This window comes from Pelmatolapia mariae, linkage group LG7, assembly GCF_036321145.2.
Source record: "Pelmatolapia mariae isolate MD_Pm_ZW linkage group LG7, Pm_UMD_F_2, whole genome shotgun sequence".
Lineage (NCBI taxonomy): Eukaryota > Metazoa > Chordata > Actinopteri > Cichliformes > Cichlidae > Pelmatolapia > Pelmatolapia mariae.
In genome coordinates, this window is record NC_086233.1 from 28900685 (window position 1) to 28914805 (window position 14121).

The following is a 14121-nucleotide window of genomic DNA, read 5'->3' on the forward strand; positions in this document are numbered from 1 at the left end:
TTATTTATTTCATTTTATGCAGGATAAATGTTGCATCTGTTCTGCAGAGCTTTCTTACAAACAAAAGCAAATCCTCAGTGTTACAGAGGCATTACAGAGCCAAACATGAAAATGAGGAGACAAACACACTGAGAATGAACACAGGTCGGCCTATACTGACACTGAACAGCTTTATCATCATTTTTTTTTTTATTAGTATGCGTTTTATTTTTCAAATCAAGCATCTAGGAAGACTGTTCTGGACCAAGCAGTCCTGAATTTTATTATAAAGGACTGCCAACCCCTTAGTATTGTGGAGAGTGTCAGAGAGAAAAATTCCAAGATCAGAGGATCCTTTAACGTACTGGGGGAATAGGAAGACATCTTATCAGAACCTTTTCCACCTGACTTTACAGCTTTTGTGTACCCCAGCTTCATCTGTGCCTGTGAGTTTTCCAAAGCTGGGGAAAAGGTGTAAAAAACAAACAAACAAACAAACAAACAAAAACAAAAAAAACCCACAATAGACTAAATGCAAAAAGATTGGATAAACTTATATTTCTGAATAGAAATTTATAATAAACTGAGTCGAATGGGTAATATTACATTCACAATACTTTCATCTTAATTTTCATTTAATGTGATTCACACTATATTTTAAAGATGTAAATGGCCTGTATTTGTATAGCACTTTACTAGTCCCTAAGGACCCCAAAGCGCTTTACACATCCAGTCATCCACCCATTCACACACTGGTGATGTCTACAATATTTGCAACATAAAAGATATAAAATGATTCCATAGAAAGTACAATACCTTACAGTGTATAAGTATGACTAGGTCATTGAATTGTTGTGAATTGTTGTGAGTCTCAAGTAAGTTGCCTACAATGATATTTAAGGTCCAGCAGGTGTCAGTATGGAGCAAAACAGCAAAACTGTGTCCACACAGTTTGGGGAATGTGCTGAAACGCTTCACGAGGCCTCATCTACCCATCACTACCAATTAGTATGCCAAATAACAACTTGGCCTATGGCATCAATTAGTGCACAACTATACAAAAAACATCAAGTTACAGTCAAAATCTATCAAAGTCATTCAAGCTGCGCTCAAGCTGCGATCAACAGAAAGTTTTGCCTCATGCTCACCCTACCTTTCTGCTCACCAACATCAGGTGCAGTGAACAGGTGAGTGCAACCACATTTATCATCTACCACACCCATGAGGCACGCCCCACACCTGTGCACCAATACAGTGAGTCCATTTAAACCAACCCACTTAGTCAAAAAAGAGCAACTCATATGGCTCCTACATTACTTATATAATCAAGATAAAATACTTTTCCACTCGATAAAGGTTAACGTGAGGGTTCGTGGTGGTTAGGGACAAATGCAATCACATGGCAAGATGCTGTAAACGGACCAAACTTCAGTCAGGAGAACAACTGAGATAATCCATCCACAATACGAGGTTAGTCATTAATATACAGCAACAACATGGGAATAGAGCAGCTGTGATAGAATACAGCATTAATGAATCAATGGTACAGAAGTGGAGGAAGCAAGAAGAATGAGTAGAATAAAGTTTGATTTATCTGACTGCTTTGTTTCGCTTAATGTGCCTTATAATCCCGTGCACCTTATGGTCCGAAAAATACATATTTGGCTTTTTTATTTGGCACACTGCAGTTTAATGTTGCAAAGCACCTCTTTTTAACTTCAGTGGATATTATAAATGGTTATGCTCAGGATATGTCAGCCCATTTCTACTGGAAATGCATTTGGGTTAAACTTTCAGCAAGGAATTTGCATTTGCACTGTTAAATTTTGATATAGCTTTAATGCATAAAAAAAACAGCTGCTTGTTTAAGTGAAAATAAATGGATGGGGTTTTTTCTTTTTGCGCTAGTTGTGGAGTTGTATTTTGTCTCGCATCAATTATATCGTCAGTTATATCGTTATCGCAAATTTTCAAATATATATGGTGATAAATATTTTTGGCCATATCGCCCTGCTCTAGTCTTTAACTTCCCTTAAGTAGAGTGGCAGTGGATGTGGGTTGGAGATGCAATGAGCTTGAACCTGCAGGCGACCATCTTCACTGACCACACCATCTGTGACGGAGGACCCATCTCTCCTGTTGTCCTGCAAGCAAACAATCATATTTTTTGGAACATGAACTTAATTGCTTTCTTAAAATATTTTTTTCTGCATTTGGTATAGAACAGACTCAAATTTAGACAATCTCAGGCTCCCTCCCCACTGGAGAGTTGACATTCAATGTCCCAATTGTCAGTCTGGATAGCCCTGACCACCAACCAACACTGTTACGAGTTCAAAATATTGGGGATGGATACAAGAGGAAAACCAAAATAACAACACTGGTCCGGCCGGGTCAAGTCAAAACGATGATTTTAATGCACACGTGTGGGAGATGAATACGGCGCGCCGACAGCATCGATCTCTCACCGAAAACCACACAACAATAGTTTTTATGAACCTCAGGGTATTAGAACGCCCCCTCATGCGTAAAGTAGGTACAATACAATCAATGTTGACAACTTTTAACACATTAAAAGAACATCTTCCTCTTCCCGAGGCCAAATCCTTCCCAGTAATCTTCTAACTCTGCTTATCCCCTGGAACAAACAGTCTCTCCTGCAAGCACAATCAAACAGCTACAAGGCCTTGCAAACTGTTTTCTAAATATTTGAACTCTCCCCTTCACATGAGTTTAACTACTGCTTGTGTGTGTGCGTGTGTGCCTCGACCTCAGCATTCACGCTGTCTGTAAGGACAGAGGCCAACTCTTCATATGTGGAATAACCTAACTGAAACCATACAGCTAATATGTTGAATAAATCTTCTAATCAAATGCCACTACTCAAAGCTTAATAAAAGAATATAAATGAATAAAGGATAATGATGCATAACATGGTATATGTGTTTTGTAAGCGTGTGCGGCCTTCTACGCTCTGAGCCACTTCCCTCAATAGATCAGTCAGACATCCCGCTGACTGTAGCTTTTAACCCTTACTGACTTGAGCACAACTCCATAATAAGCACCAGGGGGCAATATGTATAAAGATGATCATGGTTACACCTGCAATGAAAGATTATATGATTATACTAACACCTGTAAATAGAAGATTAACATGAGGTTATAACAGTCACTGTCATCCAAACTTTAATGTAATGTCAATAGCTTCAATAAATGCTTTAATGTAATGCTTATTACATATGATTCTGATGCAATGATAAAATAACAGTAAAATATATTTTCTCAACACACAATAATGTCATGAAAGCATCATTTTAAAAAGGGCTATGCAAACATGGCCAATAACTTTCATTCTAATGATGTGCAAAATGATTTGGGCACAAAACAAATTTTGCTGTTAGAAAACTTGCAGACTTCACTATATACAGTGTAAACCCTCTAAACTAAGTTTGGGGGATGTGATCTTTCAAGAAATGCAGACCAAACTGTTGTTGTTTGTTTACTTACACAGCATGTCTTGTAGAATTAACTGGAGTCACAGCAACAGCATAGTGCAGTCATATCTCAAGTCTAATAACAGAAGACAGGAAAAGATCAGTAAAGAAACAACTTTCCCAAACCATAGCAAAATTAAACAATAAGTAAAACAGGCTGATCTAAAGTATGATTAAAGTTCAGCCTGATTAATATAAATCTCACTGACAGTTGCTAATATATTGGAAAACCAAAACACTGAGTTGATTTCTTTTTGTCCAACAACAGGAGTGCTGGTCCCGAGCCTCAAAGACAGTAAGAAGCAAGCAGAGGGAGAAAAAAACAGAACATTTTTCAGAAACTGATTTCATCCTTAATGGCTGTGCAATCACGGGCGACCGTGGCTCAGGGGATTGGGAAGGGCACCTGTAACCGGAAGGTCGCCGGTTCGATCCCCGGCCTCTGTCCTGGTCGTTGTGTCCTTGGGCAAGACACTTTACCCTACCGCCTACTGGTGTTGGCCAGAGGGATATGGCAGCCTCGCTTCTGTCAGTCTGCCCCAGAGCAGCTGTGGCTACAACCGTAGCTTGCCTCCACCAGTGTGTGAATGTGAGCGTAAATGAATAATGGCATTGTAAAGCGCTTTCGGTGCCTTAAAGCTCACAAAACTATTTCCACAACCACCAAACAGCAAATGAGAGCAGGCACACGGATTCCACACAAAGACGTAACACAGAGCGGACCCGACGCATCAGAATCAGCTTTGTCTTTCTCGGCTTTCTCACCCGATGATAACATCTTGAGCTGACGCTTCTCCAGGTTTGATCAACATATTCCATAACAAATGCTGGCACTATGAACATGCGAACTGATCCGCGAGGGAGAAGGACGGTAGTGACCTGGCATTTTCAAAACACATCTTTCATCCTTCCGCAGTGAGAAGCAAAACTTCCGGCTTACTTAGTATTTTCTAAATTAAGACAACTCAAATAAATTGAGTTTATCAGCATTTTTGCATAAAAAGTACTGGTAACTTTTGACCAGTTGGTCTTCCTCGTATACGAGAAACAGCCAATGATGTTGCCAAAATGCTGCTGTAACAAAGACTTTCTGAATCCTGCTTCTGAAGTCATGTGTAGGCAACTCCTCACAGGTTCTCTTGGTTGTCCTTTTGTGTATTGTTCTAAATAATAAAGAAAACCTCTAGGGTTTTATTTCTGCTTTCAATGTTGTGTTCAAATCATTTAATAAAAGTCTGCGTCACAGTCGTAGCCGACCCGAGAGAAAAGGACTCCAATGCAGGATGCAGATGGAGCACAGGGAACGTTTAAGTGACAAAGTTTATTTAGAAAACAAGTGAATGCAACAAGGCTATTCAACTGTGAACTAAGCAGCGAGTTTACACTTGTGCCGTGAACAAAGCCAAAACTATGGAGCACTTATGCAATCAATCTGAGCTAAGCAAACAGTAAGTGAGATTTCAATTAATGAAACTGCAGTTCTGCGATTTGGGGGCCAAAGGGAGAGTCAGACTGGATGGAGGGTCCTGGGCAAGGGTCAGAGTCACTGAAACAAGAGTAACCAAGTTCAGGTATGGTTCCAGAAGAATGCTGGCAGATATTGGCTCTGAAAGTTCCTGTAAACTGCTTCCTTGTCGCAGGTGGATCAGCAGCGTGGAGGGGAGAGTGATCCGGATGAGTGGTAAGAAATCCAAAACTCCTGATGTTGAGGCATGCAGGTACAAGGGCAAGGTAATTTACTATGACGTTTACAAAACACAACAGTGGCCTGCATTAACTGTGGTTAGCTGCGAATCTGGCAAAGCGAAGTTGAGAGCGCTGGCCTTATAATTCGACAGCTTTATTACCCACAGGTGAGAGCAATTAGCAGGGACACTGTGGATCCTCCCAGAGGGAAACTGCCGGCTCAATGAAAGAAAAAAAGAAAAAAAACAAAACACTGGCACACAAACACACCCAGACCATGACAGGTACTGAAGTAGATCACCATCAAAAACTGGGCTCTCCTTTTTAGGTAATGAAGAAAAATCATGCTGTTGGATTAATCAAGCAGTGGGTTCATTTTGCTTACTTGTGACAGATAAGATGTAACATTCTTCTTCATGACTAGAAACTTGAGAACATTGTGACAAAGTGGGTAAGAACACCACTTGTCCATATTCTTAGTTAACATTCTTGTTTTGATTTAACCATATTTCATATGTAGTCTGCAATAGGCAAACATCTACTATCCCGGGTTTGTTTATGTTTTGCTTTTTTACAGATTATGTAACATAACATCTTGGTTTAAATCAATTCCTACAAGTTTGTTAAGTTAACATGTATTTATTTTAACTGTTAATTGGTTTTGTTTGAACTCACCTACCTGTGTTCTAGGAACAAAAGGAGGAAATATTGTTTTACTTCCTGCATTTATAGCTTCCTGGTTAATCTGAGGTCACAGGAAGAGACCAGGAGAAGAAGGGGGAGAATCCCTGTAATTTAATAAAGCTGATTTTAGAGTGTTAGTAGAGAAACAGGATTTGTTGTAAGATGTCTAGAGTATACCGTAGAGTTTTATTGCTAGGAAGAGTAGCAGTATAGGTCGGAGAATATGTTTGCCTTACCTGCCCTAATGGAATAGTCCAGGGTGAATTGACTATTTAAGCAGATGAACGCAGGTGTTCAGGAATAAAAAAAACAAAACAGGTCAGTTTAGCTGTGTGCAGTTTGACCTTAAATCCGTTGATTTAAATGGTGAATAAATCACTTGCTACACTGGACAGCATTTTTCTCCTGCACTTCTTTGGCCACTTCAGTCAAGTCTTACCACACACACTTTTATTTTCATGTGAATTTCTAATGTTTGACTGCTATGTCAAGGGATCTTCAGAAAAAGTCTGTGGTTAATTTGGAACTTTGCCTCCAGTTAAGAGCGTGTCAATCTGCAACATTATGCTCCTTAAAGATATGCACATGTTGCTTTTCATGTACAGGATCATCAGGACTAGTACAATATTTTCTGAACAAAACATTTCATCTCTGCTGCACTCTATACAGAAATTAAAGTCAACCAGTTCCTCAAACAACAAAAGCTAAAAAACTGCAAGGGTTGCGCTTGCAAACCGCAGCAAAAACTGCAAAAAATCTGCCCCACAACGCAAAGATTCAGCTGAAAACCTCATTACAGGTTTCTCATACTTTAAATGATCCGTCAGTTTTGGAATACAACTTATTTTCATCAAACTGAGCACTTTTTTTTCTTATGTAACTAGTATATTGTCTTTTAGAAATCAAAATGTAAACATAATTAAATCTCAGACCTAAACCCAAACACACTCCCGTTCATTTCAATACGCATGATCTGAGCATGCGCGGAATGCAAACGCTCCACTTTAGCGACAGTGATGTCAGCGCTTTGAAACGAGAAGATCAAAGAAGATCAAAGCGCTGACGTCACTGTCGCCGCCACAGAAATGCTTAAATACCCCACTTTCACCTTCCTAAACACAGTTTCACTTGGAGCATTTTCAGAAACAGCGAGTTGTTTTTGCAAACCAGGAAATTTTGAGAAAGAGAAGGATTTAGTGATTTATGCGTTAAGCTCTTAAAGAAATGTCACAGGAAAAATTCAATTATTCACCTTCTGACAAAGAGAATCGAGAGGAATCACAAAGACATACAGAGGCACAGGTATCTCATAAGACAAGAATGCAGGCAAATATTAAAACAATTAAGATGCATCTGCATGAGATTCAGAAAAGACAAGAGTTTCTCCTTAAGCAGGAAATGAGCATTGCTGGCTTAGAAAGTCTTGAACGCCAAGTGGGAGAAGCTCAGTTTTTCATAATTAAAAATAATGTAATAATAGAAAGACAGAACACAGCAGAGATTAAAAACATTAATCTGAAGCTCCATGAGCTTCAGGAAAAGGAAGAATTTCTCCTTGAGCAGAACAGCAGCATTACTGCTGAGCTTTCCAATGTTGAAAGTGAGAGAGATGGAGAAAAGATAGATAACACAAATCTCAGGAAAGCTTTGGAAAATCTTGAGTGCAAAGTGGCAGAAGCACAGGATTTAATAATTAAAAACAATGAAATAATAACAAAACAGAACAGGGCAGAGATTAAAACCATTCAGATGCATCTGCATGAGATTCAAAAAAAGCAAGCGTTTCTCTTTAAGCGGAGAAGGAGCATTGCTGCTTTACACACACTTGAGCGGCAAGCGGGAGAAGCTCATCGTCTAATAATTCAAAATAATGACATAATAGAAAGACAGTACAGGGAAATTGTGTACAAGTGGGAACTGATAGATGACCTTTATAAAGTTTTAGAAACAAGGCTACAGACGGCCCAAGATCTTAAGGATGTGCTCAGTATGGTGCAAAAACAAAATGTATCGGGTGATGTGAACAATGTGCAAGAGGAATGTCAGATTGCTGGTGAACTTCTGCAGCTGGAGAATCCTCCTGACGAGGTTCAGACTAGTGATTCGTGGTGTTGTGGTGCCAAACGACTACTTAAAGTAGGTTTAGGTCTTGCCACAGCGGGCCTTGTTGCTTGCTGGGCCTACTCAAAGATGTTCAACTGAAGTGAATGTCCCAGCTGCTATTTGTGGAATTGTGCTTATTATCTACTCGAGCCCTACTGCAATTGTCGATGTGCACCAGTTACATTTTAAAGAACAGTAATGTTTTCCAACCACGTTCTACTGACCATACCAACCTGTGGTAACTATACTGTGCTCTCTTTTATGTTTTATTTGGCCCCTCATCTCCCAACCAGTCATGGCAGATGGCTGCCCCTCCCTGAGCCTGGTTCTGTCATAGGTTTCTTCCTGTTAAAAGGGAGTTTTTCCTTTCCACAGTTGCCTAGTGCTTGCTCATAGGGGATCATTTGATTGTTGGGGTTGATAATTTCAATCCAATTGGATTGAAATTAATTGGCTTGAAGTGAAAAAACTTCAGGTGAGGGGTTCACTTGATGGGGAGCACTAAAAAAAAAAAACTATGGAAAAAGAGAAAATGTAGTTAAAAACAAATGAAAATAAAGAAAATAAAAATTAAAAAATCTCCTACTGCTTTATTTATTTAAATGAACAGTTTTACATTTTGGCCACTGTCTCATTTACTGCTAAGTAAATTATTTCAGACTGGCCAGAACATCACATGAACATCAGCCTGCTATAACTAATTTTTCTTAGGATGACTTAGGATGAAGTAAAGGTCCTATAGACACCGTTTCCATGTAATTTCATGCTGTGGCTGTTTGTGTGTGTGTGTGTGAAATTAGATCATCTTTCCTTGGAATTAATTCAAGAAAGACTGATGATCACAGTCTTGATGGAAATGTTTGATGGACTGAGATGGAATGACCCACGAGTCAAACACCAGTCACAGCATCCACACTGAAGAGTGGTCTCCAGGCTGCTGCGCCTTCTGGCAGAGCGGCAAAGAAGAAGCCAATAAAAGGAAAAAGTTGAGATGGTCAAATTATTACTTTTATTGTCATTTCAACCATGTACAGTGGTACAGTACAGAGTGAAACAGGACAACGTTCCTCCGAGGCTGGTGCTATATGACATATAAGTCATATGTAGCACAGTTAGTTAGTTTCAGTTAGTATCAATAGAAACTTTAATAAAACTCTTTAATTTAACCATTTTGCCTCTGTCTCCATTTTCTGACCCAGACACATTTTGTTACTTCCCCTTCATCGCCTGGACCCTTTTAGGGGAACGTAACACACCCATTGCAATAAATCTAGCCCTTAAATAATGCGATGCGATGTCATGCGATAAAACACATTTGAATGTTGGGACTTCCATCCGCAAATGTGGATGTGTGACGTGTCTCCAATGAGCCACTTAGTCCCATTTGTGTTTGCGTATTTATTTTAAAACAAAACAACAAACTTTGCGCTTTGATTCAAAACAAATGTACAAATGTATTAACTGACGTGCTAAAATGACGGTCAGCAGAAAAGTTTGCAACCAAACCACTCCCCCAACCTCCGTGTTGAGAACGTCAGGTAAATAACGTGCGACCCCAGGATGCAATTATCTGAGGTGCGGGGAAAATCTAAAGTGCCACCATAAGAAATAAAGAAAACCTAAACATTCCCTTTGGCTCTCACAGTGAAGTTCAAGTCTTATTACTCTGGTGTAGTTCTTTTATAGCATAAATGTTAGCACTGCACCTTTAGTGAAAATGTGTAAGAGAACAAAACAAAAAGTTGTTAATTTGAGAACAATATTTTCTGAACAAAACATTTCATCTCTGCTGCACTCTATACAGAAATTAAAGTCAACCAATTCCTCAAACAACATGTTCAAAAAACCAGCAAAAACTGCAAAAATCTGCCCCACAACGCAAAGATTCAGCTCAAAACCTCATTACAGGTTTCTCATACTTTAAATGATCCGTCAGTTTTGGAATACAACTTATTTTCATCAAACTTAGCACTTTTTTTCTTATATAACTAGTATATTGTCTTTTAGAAATCAAAATGTAAACATAATTAAAGCTCAGACCTAAAGCCGACTCCATGGGTCTAAACTGACTGGAGTTTTTGTTTACGCACCAAATAACATCGGTCTGCTCTTGACGCTCAGTGGAAAAACAAACAAAGGAAACGTTCGCTGTTCAAGCTTAACAAATATAAAAATTAAAAATACACTTTTATAGTTGCGGTGGTGTTGTTTTTCTTGCACAACAAAGAACCGAAGCCTAAGCAATGGCTAAAACAGAGGTAAACAATTGAAACCCAAACACACTCCCGTTCATTTCAATACGCATGATCTGAGCATGCGCGGAATGCAAACGCTCCACTTTGATGGGTTCCAGCGACAGTGACGTCAGCGCTTTTGTATGAGAAGATCAAAGAAGATCAAAGCGCTGACGTCACTGTCGCCGCCACAGAAATGCTTAAATACCCCACTTTCACCTTCCTAAACACAGTTTCACTTGGAGCATTTTCAGAAACAGCGATTTGTTCTTGCAAACTAGTATTCTTTGAGAAAGGGAATACTTTTACATTTAAAGAATTCAACAAGCGTTCTTTTTTTTCTTTTGACACTTTGTGTAAAGTTTTTAAAGAAATGTCACAGGAAAGATTCAATAATTCATCACAAAGACAGACTGAGGCACAGGTATCTCATAAGACAAGAATGCAGGCAAATATTAAAACAATTAAGATGCATCTGCATGAGATTCAGAAAAGACAAGAGTTTCTCCTTAAGCAGGAAATGAGCATTGCTGGCTTAGAAAGTCTTGAACGCCAAGTGGGAGAAGCTCAGTTTTTCATAATTAAAAATAATGTAATAATAGAAAGACAGAACACAGCAGAGATTAAAAACATTAATCTGAAGCTCCATGAGCTTCAGGAAAAGGAAGAATTTCTCCTTGAGCAGAACAGCAGCATTACTGCTGAGCTTTCCAATGTTGAAAGTGAGAGAGATGGAGAAAAGATAGATAACACAAATCTCAGGAAAGCTTTGGAAAATCTTGAGTGCAAAGTGTCAGAAGCACAGGATTTAATAATTAAAAACAATGAAATAATAACAAAACAGAACAGAGCAGAGATTAAAACCATTCAGATGCATCTGCATGAGATTCAAAAAAAGCAAGCGTTTCTCTTTAAGCGGAGAAGGAGCATTGCTGCTTTACACACACTTGAGCGGCAAGCGGGAGAAGCTCATCGTCTAATAATTCAAAATAATGACATAATAGAAAGACAGTACAGGGAAATTGTGTACAAGTGGGAACTGATAGATGACCTTTATAAAGTTTTAGAAACAAGGCTACAGACGGCCCAAGATCTTAAGGATGTGCTCAGTATGGTGCAAAAACAAAATGTATCGGGTGATGTGAACAATGTGCAAGAGGAATGTCAGATTGCTGGTGAACTTCTGCAGCTGGAGAATCCTCCTGACGAGGTTCAGACTAGTGATTCGTGGTGTTGTGGTGCCAAACGACTACTTAAAGTAGGTTTAGGTCTTGCCACAGCGGGCCTTGTTGCTTGCTGGGCCTACTCAAAGATGTTCAACTGAAGTGAATGTCCCAGCTGCTATTTGTGGAATTGTGCTCATTATCTACTCGAGCCCTACTGCAATTGTCGATGTGCACCAGTTACATTTTAAAGAACAGTAATGTTTTCCAACCACGTTCTACTGACCATACCAACCTGTGGTAACTATACTGTGCTCTCTTTTATGTTTTATTTGGCCCCTCATCTCCCAACCAGTCATGGCAGATGGCTGCCCCTCCCTGAGCCTGGTTCTGTCATAGGTTTCTTCCTGTTAAAAGGGAGTTTTTCCTTTCCACAGTTGCCTAGTGCTTGCTCATAGGGGATCATTTGATTGTTGGGGTTGATCATTTCAATCCAATTGGATTGAAATTAATTGGCTTGAAGTGAAAAAACTTCAGGTGAGGGGTTCACTTGATGGGGAGCACTAAAAAAAAAAAACTATGGAAAAAGAGAAAATGTAGTTAAAAACAAATGAAAATAAAGAAAATAAAAATTAAAAAATCTCCTACTGCTTTATTTATTTAAATGAACAGTTTTACATTTTGGCCACTGTCTCATTTACTGCTAAGTAAATTATTTCAGACTGGCCAGAACATCACATGAACATCAGCCTGCTATAACTAATTTTTCTTAGGATGACTTAGGATGAAGTAAAGGTCCTATAGACACCGTTTCCATGTAATTTCATGCTGTGGCTGTTTGTGTGTGTGTGTGTGTGAAATTAGATCATCTTTCCTTGGAATTAATTCAAGAAAGACTGATGATCACAGTCTTGATGGAAATGTTTGATGGACTGAGATGGAATGACCCACGAGTCAAACACCAGTCACAGCATCCACACTGAAGAGTGGTCTCCAGGCTGCTGCGCCTTCTGGCAGAGCGGCAAAGAAGAAGCCAATAAAAGGAAAAAGTTGAGATGGTCAAATTATTACTTTTATTGTCATTTCAACCATGTACAGTGGTACAGTACAGAGTGAAACAGGACAACGTTCCTCCGAGGCTGGTGCTATATGACATATAAGTCATATGTAGCACAGTTAGTTAGTTTCAGTTAGTATCAATAGAAACTTTAATAAAACTCTTTAATTTAACCATTTTGCCTCTGTCTCCTTTTTCTGACCCAGACACATTTTGTTACTTCCCCTTCATCGCCTGGACCCTTTTAGGGGAACGTAACACACCCATTGCAATAAATCTAGCCCTTAAATAACTTTGCATTACACTGCTTTTCTGGCTTGCCTTTTAACGGTGAGTGCAACTGTTTCATAAAGGTTTTAGTGCACCATAAACTCCAGCAGATATTTTTGTCACAATGAAAAACATTTTAGGAAAATAACAAGAAGTAAAAGAAGGAAACCCACAGAAGCAGAAAGGATAAGACGTGCACCATATCTGAGACAATAACCAGGGCCAGACCGTTTCTGACACCTCAATCATATTTGTTGTGCAACAACACGGCACCAGAGGACATTTTTAATTTGTCTTGGGAATAATTCACAGGACTCAGATCAACACACAGTCTACTCTCCAAAACCAGAACCAGAACAATAGGCTGAGATCATGGTGGACGATAAATATTCATCACTAGAACGATGAGACACAAACACAGAAGAGCCGTTTGTAACAGCAGGAGATGCAGTGTTGACAGGCGGCAAGAAATGTAAGTACAAGGCTACGTCTGTCTCTATCAATAATTATCCCATATCATACAAAAGATATGACACATATAAACAGAGAATTGTCCAGGTTCATCCTGACCATCAACCTTTCTGACTGAAGATCACTTCTGCCAGCACCACAACACTTACTGCTAAACACATTTAAAGGACCAGTTCTGTGTTTTTACAGTTTTAGCTCACTTCATTTTAATGCTATAAACAAATGCTTCATAAAAACGTGACTGAAGAAATCCTCCAAAGCTCACTGTCATGGTTTCATATCGTTTTCCTACTTTCAAGGCAGCCTTTGCTTTACTTCAGTCCAATCTTGTGCAGCTTGGTTTAGCAATCAGTACAAGCCCACAATGACTCCTGGGGTTCATCGGGGATCTGCTTCATATTTCCAGTTTATTTTAATGTAAACAAAAACAAATAGAAATCTAACAGCACACAGATGAAACTCTGTACTTTACAAAAATAACATTGGCTGCCTGGAAGTTAAGAAAGACCATCCAAAGCTCTAAAACATGACAGCTTTGTAAGAATGACCAGCACCACGGTTACCCTCGAAGCTGAAACTGAGTTTTAAAAGGTCACTTCTCTTTTTCTTACTTCTGTAATCCATGTATGAAGCAAACACTTGTCAATATTTCCTTCGATAGCGCACAGTAATGTCCAAAAGTGTAAAGCTGCCCTTAATTTGTTTAATATTTTTGATTCAAAGTTTGGAATATTTTCTGAACAGTATGTCAAAGTCACGTCCTTAAGAAACAGAAAAACAGTTCAGCAGTGATGTGAGATATAAGACGATAACACTATCAGTCATGGGCTGGCTTTCCCAGAGCACAAAGCTCAGCATGACATAAAAGTGTGGAATCATCAACAAATGGCAGAAACATCCAAGGAAGAGCTTTGAATGTCCTTCAAGAAGCCTGGAGAAGTGTTCCTGCAGATCCTCACACAGATGACCGAGAGCTGCTC

At 39.2% G+C, this 14121-nt stretch overlaps 1 long non-coding RNA gene across 1 annotated transcript; it reads right to left on the reverse strand.

The window, feature by feature from the left end:
* LOC134632141 (uncharacterized) lies at window positions 1-10223 on the reverse strand. Its single transcript, XR_010094458.1, has 3 exons — window positions 10037-10223; window positions 3487-3549; window positions 1-2123 (listed from the first exon to the last, which is right to left on the reverse strand). It is a non-coding gene; the product is annotated as an uncharacterized LOC134632141 (long non-coding RNA).
* Between the last annotated feature and the right edge of the window lie 3898 nt (window positions 10224-14121).